Here is a 12,597-nt window from a genome sequence, read left to right as displayed (position 1 = left end):
CAGAAGGCCACAGAAAACAAGGAAAACAGGGCAGAAGGGCACAAAAAACAAGGGGTAAACGAGTGAAACAGAGGGCAGAAGGGCACAAAAACAAGGGGAAAACAGGTGGAACAGAGGGCAGAAAGGCACAAAAAACGAGGGAACTAGAGGGCAGAAGGGCACAAAAAATAAGGGGAAAACAAGTGAAACAGAGAGCAGAAGGGCACAAAAACAAGGGGAAAACGGGTGGAACAGAGGGCAGAAAGGCACAAAAAACAAGGGAAACAGAGGGCAGAAGGGCACAAAAAACAAGGGCAAAACAAGTGAAACAGAGGGCAGAAGGGCACAAAAACAAGGGGAAAACGGGTAGAACAGAAAGCAGAAAGGCACAAAAAACGAGGAAACAGAGGGCAGAAGGGCACAAAAAACAAGGGGAAAACGAGTGAAACAGAGGGCAGAAGGGCACAAAAAACAAGGGGAAAATGAGTGAAACAGAGCAGAAGGCCAAAAAAAACAAGTGAAACAGAGCGGAAGGACACAAAAAACGAGGGAAACAGGGCAGAAGGGCACAAAAAACAAGGGAAACCGAGGGCAGAAGGGCACGAAAAACGAGGTAAACAGAGGGCAAAAGGGCACGAAAAACAAGTGGAAAACGAGTGAAATAGGGCATAAGGCCACATAAAAAGAGGGAAACAGAAGGCAGAAGGGCACGGAAAGCAGGGGGAAAACGAGTGCAACAGAGGGCAGAAGGCCACAAAAAACGAGGGACACAAGAGGGCAGAAGGGCACGAAAAACGGGGGAAACTGGGCAGAAGGGCACAAAAAACGAGGGAAAACGAGTGAAACAGAGGGCAGAAGGCCACAAAAAACGAGGCAAACAGAGGGCAAAAGGGCACAAAACCAGTGGAAAACGAGTGAAACAGAGAGCAGGCCACAGAAAACAAGGGAAACAGGGCAGAAGGGCACAAAAAACAAGGGGAAAATGAGTGAAACAGAGGGCGGAAGGCCACAAAAACAAGGGGAAAATGGGTGGAACAGAGGGCAGAAAGGAACAAAAACAAGGGAAACAGGGCAGAAGGGCACGAAACACGAGGGAAACAGAGGGCAGAAGGGCACAAAAAACGATGGAAACAGAGTGCAGAAGGGCACAAACAAAAAGTGAGGGAAACAGAGGGCAGAAGGGCACAAAACAAGGGGAAAACGAGTGAAACAGAGAGCAGAAGGCCACAAAATACAAGGGAAACAGAGGGCAGAAAGGCACGAAAAACAAGTGGAACACGAGTGAAACAGGGCAGATGGCCACAAAAAACGAGGGAAACAGAGGGCAGAAAGGCACAAAAAACAAGGGGAAAACGTGTGCAACAGAAGACAGAAGGCAAAAAAAACCACAGAAACAGGGCAGAAGGTCACATAAAAAGAGGGAAACAGAAGGCAGAAGGGAACAGAAAACAAGGGGGAAACGTGTGCAACAGAAGACAGAAGGCCACAAAAAACGACGGAAACAGAGGGCAGAAGGGCGCAAAAAACGAGGGAAACAGAGGGCAGAAGGGCACAAAAACCAATGGGAAAACGAGTGAAACAGAGGGCAGAAGGCCACAAAAAATTAGGGAAACAGAGGCAGAAGGGCAAGAAAAATGAGGAAAACAGGGCAGAAGGGCACAAAACAAGGGGGAAAGAGTGAAACAGAGAGCAGAAAGCCACAGAAAACAAGGGAAACAGGGCAGAAGGGCACGAAAAACAAGGGGAAAACGTGTGGAACAGAGGGCAGAAAGGCACAATATACGAGGGAAACAGAGGGCAGAAGGGCACAAAAACAAGGGGAAAACGTGTGGAACAGAGGGCAGAAAGGCACACAAAATGAGGAAAACAGGGCAGAAGGGCACAAAAAACAAGGGGAAAACAAGTGAAACAGAGGGCAGAAGGGCACAAAAAACAAGGGGAAAACAAGTGAAACAGAGAGCAGAAGGCCAAAAAAAACCAGTGAAACAGAGAGCAGAAGGCCACAAAAAACAAGGGAAACAGTGGGCAGAAGGGCACAAAAAACAAGGGGAAAACAAGTGAAACAGAGGGCAGAAGGCCACAAAAAACGAGGCAAACAGAGGGCAGAAGGGCCCAAAACAAGGGGAAAACTAGTGAAACAGAGAGCAGAACACAGAAAACAAGGGAAACAGGGCAGAAGGCGACAAAAAACAAGGGGAAAACAAGTGAAACAGAGAGCAGAAGGCCAAAAAAAACAAGTGAAACAGAGAGCAGAAGGCCACAAAAAACAAGGGAAACAGTAGGCAGAAGGGCACAAAAAACAAGGGGAAAACGAGTGAAACAGAGTGCAGAAGGCCTCAAAAAACGAGGCAAACAGAGGGCAGAAGGGCACAAAACAAGGGGAAAACGAGTAAAACAGAGAGCAGGCCACAGAAAACAAGGGAAACAGGGCAGAAGGGCACAAAAAACAAGGGGAAAATGAGTGAAACAGAGGGCAGAAAGCCACAAAAACAAGGGGGAAACGGGTGGAACAGAGGGCAGAAAGGCACAAAAAACAAGGGAAACAGGGCAGAAGGGCACGAAACACGAGGGAAACAGAGGGCAGAAGGGCACGAAAAACGATGGAAACAGAGTGCAGAAGGGCACAAACAATAAACGAGGGAAACAGAGGGCAGAAGGGCACAAAACAAGGGGAAAACGAGTGAAACAGAGAGCAGAAGGCCACAAAATACAAGGGAAACAGATGGCAGAAAGGCACGAAAGACAAGGGGAAAACGAGTGGAACAGGGCATATGGCCACAAAAAATGAGGGAAACAGAGGGCAGAAGGGCACAAAAAACAAGGGGGACACGAGTGAAACAGAGAGCAGAAGGCCACAAAAAACAAGGAAAACAGGGCAGAAGGGCACGAAAAACGAGGGAAACAGAGGGCAGAAGGGCACGAAAAAGAAGTGGAAAACGAGTGAAAGAGGGCAAAAGGTCACATAAAAAGAGGGAAACAGAAGGCAGAAGGGCACAGAAAAAAAGGGGGAAACGTGTGCAACAGAAGACAGAAGGCCACAAAAAACAAGGGAAACAGTGCAGAAATGCACAAAAAACGAGTGAAACAGAGGGCAGAAGGCCATAAAAAATGAGGGAAACAGAGGCAGAAGGGCAAGAAAAATGAGGGAAACAGGGCGGAAGGGCACAAAACAAGGGGCAAAAGAGTGAAACACAGAGCAGAAGGCCACAGAAAACAAGGAAAACAGGGCATAAGGGCACGAAAAACAAGGGGTGAACGAGTGAAACAGGGCAGAAGGCCACATAAAAAGAGGGAAACAGAAGGCAGAAGGGCACGGAAAACAAGGGGAAAACGAGTGCAACAGAGGACAGAAGGCCACAAAAAACGAGGGAAACCAGGGCAGAAGGGCACGAAAAACAAGGGAAACGGGGCAGAAGGGCACAAAAAATGAGGGAAACAGAGCAGAAGGACACAAAAAACAAGGGGAAAACGAGTGAAACAGAGGGCAGAAGGCCACAAAAAACGAGGGAAACAGAGGCAGAAGGGCACAAAAAACGAGGGAAACAGAGGGCAGAAGGGCACAAAACAAGGGGAAAACGAGTGAAACAGAGGGCAGAAGATCACAAAAACAAGGGGAAAACGGGTGGAACAGAGGGCAGAAAGGCACAAAAAACTAGGGCAGAAGGGCACAAACAAACAAGGGGAAAACGAGTGAAACAGGGCAGAAGGGCACAAAAACAAGGGGGAAATGGGTGGAACAGAGGGCAGAAAGGCACAAAAAACGAGGGAAACAGAGGGCAGAAAGGCACAAAAAACAAGGGGAAAACGAGTGAAACAGAGGGCAGAAGGGCACAAAAAACAAGGGAAAAACAAGTGAAACAGAGAGCAGAAGGCCAAAAAAAACAAGTGAAATAGAGAGCAGAAGGCCACAAAAAACGAGGGAAACAGAGGGCAGAAGGGCACAAAAAACAAGGGGTAAACGAGTGAAACAGAAGGCAGAAGGCCACAAAAAACGAGGCAAACAGAGGTCAAAAGGGCACAAAACAAGGGGGAAACGAGTGAAACAGAGAGCAGGCCACAGAAAACAAGGGAAACAGGGCAGAAGGGCACAAAAAACAAGGGGAAAACGAGTGAAACCGAGGGCAGAAGACCACAAAAATGAGGGAAACAGAGGCAGAAGGGCAAGAAAAATGAGGGAAACAGGGCAGAAGGGCACAAAACAAGGGGGGAAAGAGTGAAACAGAGAGCAGAAGGCCACAGAAAACAAGGGAAACAGGGCAGAAGGGCACAAAAAACAAGGGGTAAACGAGTGAAACAGAGGGCAATAGGGCACAAAAACAAGGGGAAAACGGGTAGAACAGAGGGCAGAAAGGCACAAAAAACGAGGGAAACAGAGGGCAGAAGGGCACAAAAAACAAGGTGAAAACAAGTGAAACAGGGCAGAAGGGCACAAAAACAAGGCGAAAACGGGTGGAACAGAGGGCAGAAAGGCACAAAAAACGAGGGAAACAGAGGGCAGAAGGGCACGAAAAACGAGGGAAACAGGGCAGAAGGGCACAAAAAACAAGTGGAAAACCAGTGAAACAGGGCAGAAGGCCACATAAAAAGAGGGAAACAGAAGGCAGAAGGGCACGGAAAACAAGGGGAAAACGAGTGCAACAGAGGACAGAAGGCCACAAAAAATGAGGGACACAAGAGGGCAGAAGGGCATGAAAAACGGGGGAAACGGGGCAGAAGGGCACAAAAAACGAGGGAAACAGAGGGCAGAAGGGCACAAAAAACAAGGGGAAAACGAGTGAAACAGAGGGCAGAAGGCTACAAAAAACGAGGGAAACAGAGGCAGAAGGGCACGAAAAACTAGAGAAACCGAGGGCAGAAGGGCACAAAACAAGGGGAAAACGAGTGAAACAGAGAGCAGAAGGCCACAGAAAACAAGGGAAAAAGGGCAGAAGGGCACACAAAACAAGGGGAAAACGAGTGAAACAGAGGGCAGAAGGTCACAAAAACAAGGAGAAAATGGGTGGAACAGAGGGCAGAAAGGCACAAAAATCTAGGGAAACAGAGGGCAGAAGGGCACAAAAAACAAGGGAAAAACGAGTGAAACAGAGGGCAGAAGGGCACAAAAACAAGGGGAAACCAGTGGAACAGAGGGCAGAAAGGCACAAAAAACGAGGGAACCAGAGGGCTGAAGGGCACAAAAAACAAGGGGAAAACGAGTGAAACAGAGAGCAGAAGGCCAAAAAAACAAGTGAAGCAGAGAGCAGAAGGCCACAAAAAAACAGGGAAACAGAGGGCAGAAGGGCACAAAAAACAAGGGGAAAACGAGTGAAACAGAGGGCAGAAGGCCACAAAAAATGAGGCAAACAGAGGGCAAAAGGGCACAAAACCAGGGGAAAACGAGTGAAACAGAGAGCAGGCCACAGAAAACAAGGGAAACAGGGCAGAAGGGCACAAAAAACAAGGGGAAAACGAGTGAAACAGGGCAGAAGGCCACAAAAACAAGGGGAAAACGGGTGGAACAGAGGGCAGAAAGGCACAAAAACAAGGGAAACAGGGCAGAAGGGCACGAAACACGAAGGAAACAGAGGGCAGAAGGGCACGAAAAACGATGGAAACAGAGTGCAGAAGGGCACAAACAAAAAACGAGGGAAACAGAGGGCAGAAGGGCACAAAACAAGGGGAAAACGAGTGAAACAGAGAGCAGAAGGCCACAAAATACAAGGGAAACAGAGGGCAGAAAGGCACGAAAAACAAGTGGAACACGAGTGAAACAGGGCAGATGGCCACAAAAAACAAGGGAAACAGAGGGCAGAAGGGCACAAAAAACAAGGGGAAAACGAGTGAAACAGAGAGCAGAAGGCCACAAAAACAAGGAAAACAGGGCAGAAGGGCACGAAAAACGAGGGAAACAGAGGGCAGAAGGGCACGAAAAACAAGTGGAAAACGAGTGAAACAGGGCAGAAGGTCACATAAAAAGAGGGAAACAGAAGGCAGAAGGGTACAGAAAACAAGGGGAAAACGTGTGCAACAGAAGACAGAAGGCCACAAAAAACGACGGAAACAGAGGGCAGAAGGGCACGAAAAACGAGGGAAACAGGGCAGAAAGGCACAAAAAACGAGGGAAACAGAGGGCAGAAGGACACAAAAAACAAGGGGAAAACGAGTGAAACAGAGAGCAGAAGGCCACAAAATACAAGGGAAACAGAGGGCAGAACGGCACGAAAAACAAGTGGAACACGAGTGAAACAGGGCAGATGGCCACAAAAAACGAGGGGAACAGAGGGCAGAAGGGCACAAAAACCAAGGGGGAAATGAGTGAAACAGAGGGCAGAAGGCCACAAAAAATGAGGGAAACAGAGGCAGAAGGGCAAGAAAAATGAGGGAAACAGGCAGAAGGGCACAAAACAAGGGGGAAAAGAGTGAAACAGAGAGCAGAAGGCCACAGAAAACAAGGGAAACAGGGCAGAAGGGCACGAAAAACAAGGGGTAAACGAGTGAAACAGAGCGCAGAAGGGCACAAAAACAAGGGGGAAAACGGGTGGAACAGAGGGCAGAAAGGCACAAAAAACGAGGGAAACAGAGGGCAGAAGGGCACAAAAAACAAGGGAAAACAAGTGAAACAGAGAGCAGAAGGGCACAAAAACAAGGGGAAAACGGGTGGAACAGAGGGCAGAAAGGCACAAAAAACGAGGGAAACAGAGGGCAGAAGGGCACAAAAAACAAGGGCAAAACAAGTGAAACAGAGGGCAGAAGGGCACAAAAACAAGGGGAAAACGGGTGGAACAGAAAGCAGAAAGGCACAAAAACGAGGGAAACAGAGGGCAGAAGGGCACAAAAAACAAGGGCAAAACGAGTGAAACAGAGGGCAGAAGGGCACAAAAAACAAGGGGAAAATGAGTGAAACAGAGCAGAAGGCCAAAAAAACAAGTGAAACAGAGCGGAAGGACACAAAAAATGAGGGAAACAGAGGGCAGAAGGGCACAAAAAACAAGGGAAACCGAGGGCAGAAGGGCACGAAAAACGAGGTAAACAGAGGGCAAAAGGGCACGAAAAACAAGTGGAAAACGAGTGAAATAGGGCAGAAGGCCACATAAAAAGAGGGAAACAGAAGGCAGAAGGGCACGGAAAGCAGGGGGAAAACGAGTGCAACAGAGGGCAGAAGGCCACAAAAAACGAGGGACACAAGAGGGCAGAAGGGCACGAAAAACGGGGGAAACGGGGCAGAAGGGCACAAAAAACGAGGGAAACAGAGGGCAGAAGGGCACAAAAAACAGGGAAAATGAGTGAAACATAGGGCAGAAGGCCACAAAAAACGAGGCAAACAGAGGGCAAAAGGGCAAAAAACCAGTGGAAAACGAGTGAAACAGAGAGCAGGCCACAGAAAACAAGGGAAACAGGGCAGAAGGGCACAAAAAACAAAGGGAAAACGAGTGAAACAGAGGGCAGAAGGGCACAAAAAACAAGGGGAAAATGAGTGAAACAGAGGGCAGAAGGGCACAAAAAACAAGTGAAACAGAGCGGAAGGACACAAAAAACGAGGGAAACAGAGGGCAGAAGGGCACAAAAAACAAGGGAAACCGAGGGCAGAAGGGCACGAAAAACGCGGTAAACAGAGGGCAAAAGGGCACAAAACCAGTGAAAAACGAGTGAAACAGAGAGCAGGCCACAGAAAACAAGGGAAACAGGGCAGAAGGGCACAAAAACAAGGGGAAAATGAGTGAAACAGAGGGCGGAAGGCCACATAAAAAGAGGGAAACAGAAGGCAGAAGGGCACAGAAAGCAGGGGGAAAACGAGTGCAACAGAGGGCAGAAGGCCACAAAAAACGAGGGACACAAGAGGGCAGAAGGGCACGAAAAACGGGGGAAACGGGGCAGAAGGGCACAAAAAACGAGGGAAACAGAGGGCAAAAGGGCACAAAACCAGTGGAAAACGAGTGAAACAGAGAGCAGGCCACAGAAAACAAGGGAAACAGGGCAGAAGGGCACAAAAACAAGGGGAAAATGAGTGAAACAGAGGGCGGAAGGCCACAAAAACAAGGGGAAAATGGGTGGAACAGAGGGCAGAAAGGAACAAAAACGAGGGAAACAGGGCAGAAGGGCACGAAAAACACGAGTGCAACAGAGGGCAGAAGGGCACAAAAAACGAGGGACACAAGAGGGCAGAAGGGCACGAAAAACGGGGGAAACGGGGCAGAAGGGCACAAAAAACGAGGGAAACAGAGGGCAGAAGGGCACAAAAAACAAGGGGAAAACTAGTGAAACAGAGAGCAGAAGGCCACAAAAAACGAGGGAAACAGAGGCAGAAGGGCACGAAAAACGAGGGAAACCGAGGGCAGAAGGGCACAAAACAAGGGGAAAACGAGTGAAACAGAGAGCAGAAGGCCACAGAAAACAAGGGAAAAGGGCAGAAGGGCACAAAAAACAAGGGGAAAACGAGTGAAACAGAGGGCAGAAGGTCACAAAAACAAGGAGAAAATGGGTGGAACAGAGGGCAGAAAGGCACAAAAAACTAAGGAAACAGAGGGCAGAAGGGCACAAAAAACAAGGGGAAAACGAGTGAAACAGAGGGCGGAAGGCCACAAAAACAAGGGGAAAATGGGTGGAACAGAGGGCAGAAAGGAACAAAAACGAGGGAAACAGGGCAGAAGGGCACGAAACACGAGTGCAACAGAGGGCAGAAGGGCACAAAAAACGAGGGACACAAGAGGGCAGAAGGGCACGAAAAACGGGGGAAACGGGGCAGAAGGGCACAAAAAACGATGGAAACAGAGGGCAGAAGGGCACAAAAAACAAGGGGAAACGAGTGAAACAGAGAGCAGAAGGCCACAAAAAACGAGGGAAACAGAGGCAGAAGGGCACGAAAAACGAGGGAAACCGAGGGCAGAAGGGCACAAAACAAGGGGAAAACGAGTGAAACAGAGAGCAGAAGGCCACAGAAAACAAGGGAAAAGGGCAGAAGGGCACAAAAAAACAAGGGGAAAACGAGTGAAACAGAGGGCAGAAGGTCACAAAAACAAGGAGACAATGGGTGGAACAGAGGGCAGAAAGGCACAAAAAACTAGGGAAACAGAGGGCAGAAGGGCACAAAAAACAAGGGAAAAACGAGTGAAACAGAGGGCAGAAGGGCACAAAAACAAGGGGGAAACCAGTAGAACAGAGGGCAGAAAGGCACAAAAAACGAGGGAACCAGAGGGCAGAAGGGCACAAAAAACAAGAGGAAAATGATGAAACAGAGGGCTGAAGGGCACAAAAAACAAGGGGAAAACGAGTGAAACGGAGAGCAGAAGGCCAAAAAACAAGTGAAACAGAGAGCAGAAGGCCACAAAAAACGAGGGAAACAGAGGGCAGAAGGGCACAAAAAACAAGGGGAAAACAAGTGAAACAGAGGGCAGAAGGCCACAAAAAATGAGGCAAACAGAGGGCAAAAGGGCACAAAACCAGGGGAAAACGAGTGAAACAGAGAGCAGGCCACAGAAAACAAGGGAAACAGGGCAGAAGGGCACAAAAACAAGGGGAAAATGGGTGGAACAGAGGGCAGAAAGGAACAAAAACGAGGGAAACAGGGCAGAAGGGCACGAAAAACACGAGTGCAACAGAGGGCAGAAGGGCACAAAAAACGAGGGACACAAGAGGGCAGAAGGGCACGAAAAACGGGGGAAACGGGGCAGAAGGGCACAAAAAACGAGGGAAACAGAGGGCAGAAGGGCACAAAAAACAAGGGGAAAACTAGTGAAACAGAGAGCAGAAGGCCACAAAAAACGAGGGAAACAGAGGCAGAAGGGCACGAAAAACGAGGGAAACCGAGGGCAGAAGGGCACAAAACAAGGGGAAAACGAGTGAAACAGAGAGCAGAAGGCCACAGAAAACAAGGGAAAAGGGCAGAAGGGCACAAAAAACAAGGGGAAAACGAGTGAAACAGAGGGCAGAAGGTCACAAAAACAAGGAGAAAATGGGTGGAACAGAGGGCAGAAAGGCACAAAAAACTAAGGAAACAGAGGGCAGAAGGGCACAAAAAACAAGGGGAAAACGAGTGAAACAGAGGGCGGAAGGCCACAAAAACAAGGGGAAAATGGGTGGAACAGAGGGCAGAAAGGAACAAAAACGAGGGAAACAGGGCAGAAGGGCACGAAACACGAGTGCAACAGAGGGCAGAAGGGCACAAAAAACGAGGGACACAAGAGGGCAGAAGGGCACGAAAAACGGGGGAAACGGGGCAGAAGGGCACAAAAAACGATGGAAACAGAGGGCAGAAGGGCACAAAAAACAAGGGGAAACGAGTGAAACAGAGAGCAGAAGGCCACAAAAAACGAGGGAAACAGAGGCAGAAGGGCACGAAAAACGAGGGAAACCGAGGGCAGAAGGGCACAAAACAAGGGGAAAACGAGTGAAACAGAGAGCAGAAGGCCACAGAAAACAAGGGAAAAGGGCAGAAGGGCACAAAAAAACAAGGGGAAAACGAGTGAAACAGAGGGCAGAAGGTCACAAAAACAAGGAGACAATGGGTGGAACAGAGGGCAGAAAGGCACAAAAAACTAGGGAAACAGAGGGCAGAAGGGCACAAAAAACAAGGGAAAAACGAGTGAAACAGAGGGCAGAAGGGCACAAAAACAAGGGGGAAACCAGTAGAACAGAGGGCAGAAAGGCACAAAAAACGAGGGAACCAGAGGGCAGAAGGGCACAAAAAACAAGAGGAAAATGATGAAACAGAGGGCTGAAGGGCACAAAAAACAAGGGGAAAACGAGTGAAACGGAGAGCAGAAGGCCAAAAAACAAGTGAAACAGAGAGCAGAAGGCCACAAAAAACGAGGGAAACAGAGGGCAGAAGGGCACAAAAAACAAGGGGAAAACAAGTGAAACAGAGGGCAGAAGGGCACAAAACAAGGGGAAAAAGAGTGAAACAGAGAGCAGAAGGCCACAAAATACAAGCGAAACAGAGGGCAGAAAGGCACGAAAAACAAGTGTAACACGAGTGAAACAGGGCAGATGGCCACAAAAAACGAGGGAAACAGAGGGCAGAAGGGCACAAAACGAGGGGAAAACGAGTGAAACAGAGAGCAGGCCACAGAAAACAAGGGAAATAGGGCAGAAGGGCACAAAAAACAAGGGGAAACGAGTGAAACAGAGGGCAGGAAGGCACAAAAAACTAGGGAAACAGAGGGCAGAAGGGCACAAACAACAAGGGGAAAACAAGTGAAACAGAGGGCTGAAGGGCACGAAAAACAAGTGGAAAACGAGTGAAACAGGGCAGAAGGTCACATAAAAAGAGGGAAACAGAAGGCAGAAGGGTACAGAAAACAAGGGGAAAACGTGTGCAACAGAAGACAGAAGGCCACAAAAAACGACGGAAACAGAGGGCAGAAGGGCACGAAAAACGAGGGAAACAGGGCAGAAAGGCACAAAAAACGAGGGAAACAGAGGGCAGAAGGACACAAAAAACAAGGGGAAACGAGTGAAACAGAGAGCAGAAGGCCACAAAATACCAGGGAAACAGAGGGCAGAAAGGCACGAAAAACAAGTGGAACACGAGTGAAACAGGGCAGATGGCCACAAAAAACGAGGGGAACAGAGGGCAGAAGGGCACAAAAAACAAGGGGAAAACGAGTGAAACAGAGGGCAGAAGGCCACAAAAAATGAGGGAAACAGAGGCAGAAGGGCAAGAAAAATGAGGGAAACAGGGCAGAAGGGCACAAAACAAGGGGGAAAGAGTGAAACAGAGAGCAGAAGGCCACAGAAAACAAGGGAAACAGGGCAGAAGGGCACGAAAAACAAGGGGTAAACGAGTGAAACAGAGCGCAGAAGGGCATATGGCTGAGATACCCGCCACCCCCTCTCAACACAATCCCAAAAGGAGGGAAACCGGAAACAGTTCTTTAAGTTTTTGGATGTGGGAGGGAGTGACCCTCCCGCGGCCGTATTTATTAAAACAAAAAATTAAACATTAAACGTTTCATATTATGTACAATTTCATTATCACATGGCGATGTTTGGCTAATCTTAACATATTCTCTAATACAGAGGTTCTCCTAGCCGAACTAGCATCCTACAAAAACATTCTCTATAAACACTGAAATTGTACATCCTAACGTTTAAGGGCCAACGGCAAGGTCATAACCGGTGTCAAGATCCCTAACCAGACTTACCCCTCCCACTTGGGAAGGGCGACAGCACAGAGGCTTACCTCAAGTGCAACAACTAACAATTTCCCTTGACTTGTCGGGGGCACTTAAGACTCGACGCCATTTAAAGGTCGTTCGAATACTTGTGTGTGGTATCTAGAAGGTATCGTGGACCTCCCCCCACCCCACACAACTTACCGCATCTGCCGTCGCAGATGACCCTGGCCCCGGGAAATTCCTCAGGAGGGGGCTGTAACCCCTCCTACACAGGAAGGGGCCTTGACCGCCTTTCCTTAACTTCCGGCGACCCGCCCTTAGACGGGGCCGCCTCCCCATTGAGGGGCCAATGGCCACCTCCCCCGAGCGCTCCCATCCGTGTTGGGTGACGCCCACTCATAGGGATCTACCAATTAGTGCTCACCGATCATGACCTTACCGCCTACCAAAAAATAAATACGACAATTCGAACTTATGAAAACATTGGTCGTTACGACCGAAAGAGCATGCTCAAAAGCAACACTAC

Source organism: Lissotriton vulgaris, chromosome 1_1 (genome assembly GCF_964263255.1).
Source record: "Lissotriton vulgaris chromosome 1_1, aLisVul1.2, whole genome shotgun sequence".
Lineage (NCBI taxonomy): Eukaryota > Metazoa > Chordata > Amphibia > Caudata > Salamandridae > Lissotriton > Lissotriton vulgaris.
This window is presented reverse-complemented; position numbering follows the sequence as displayed.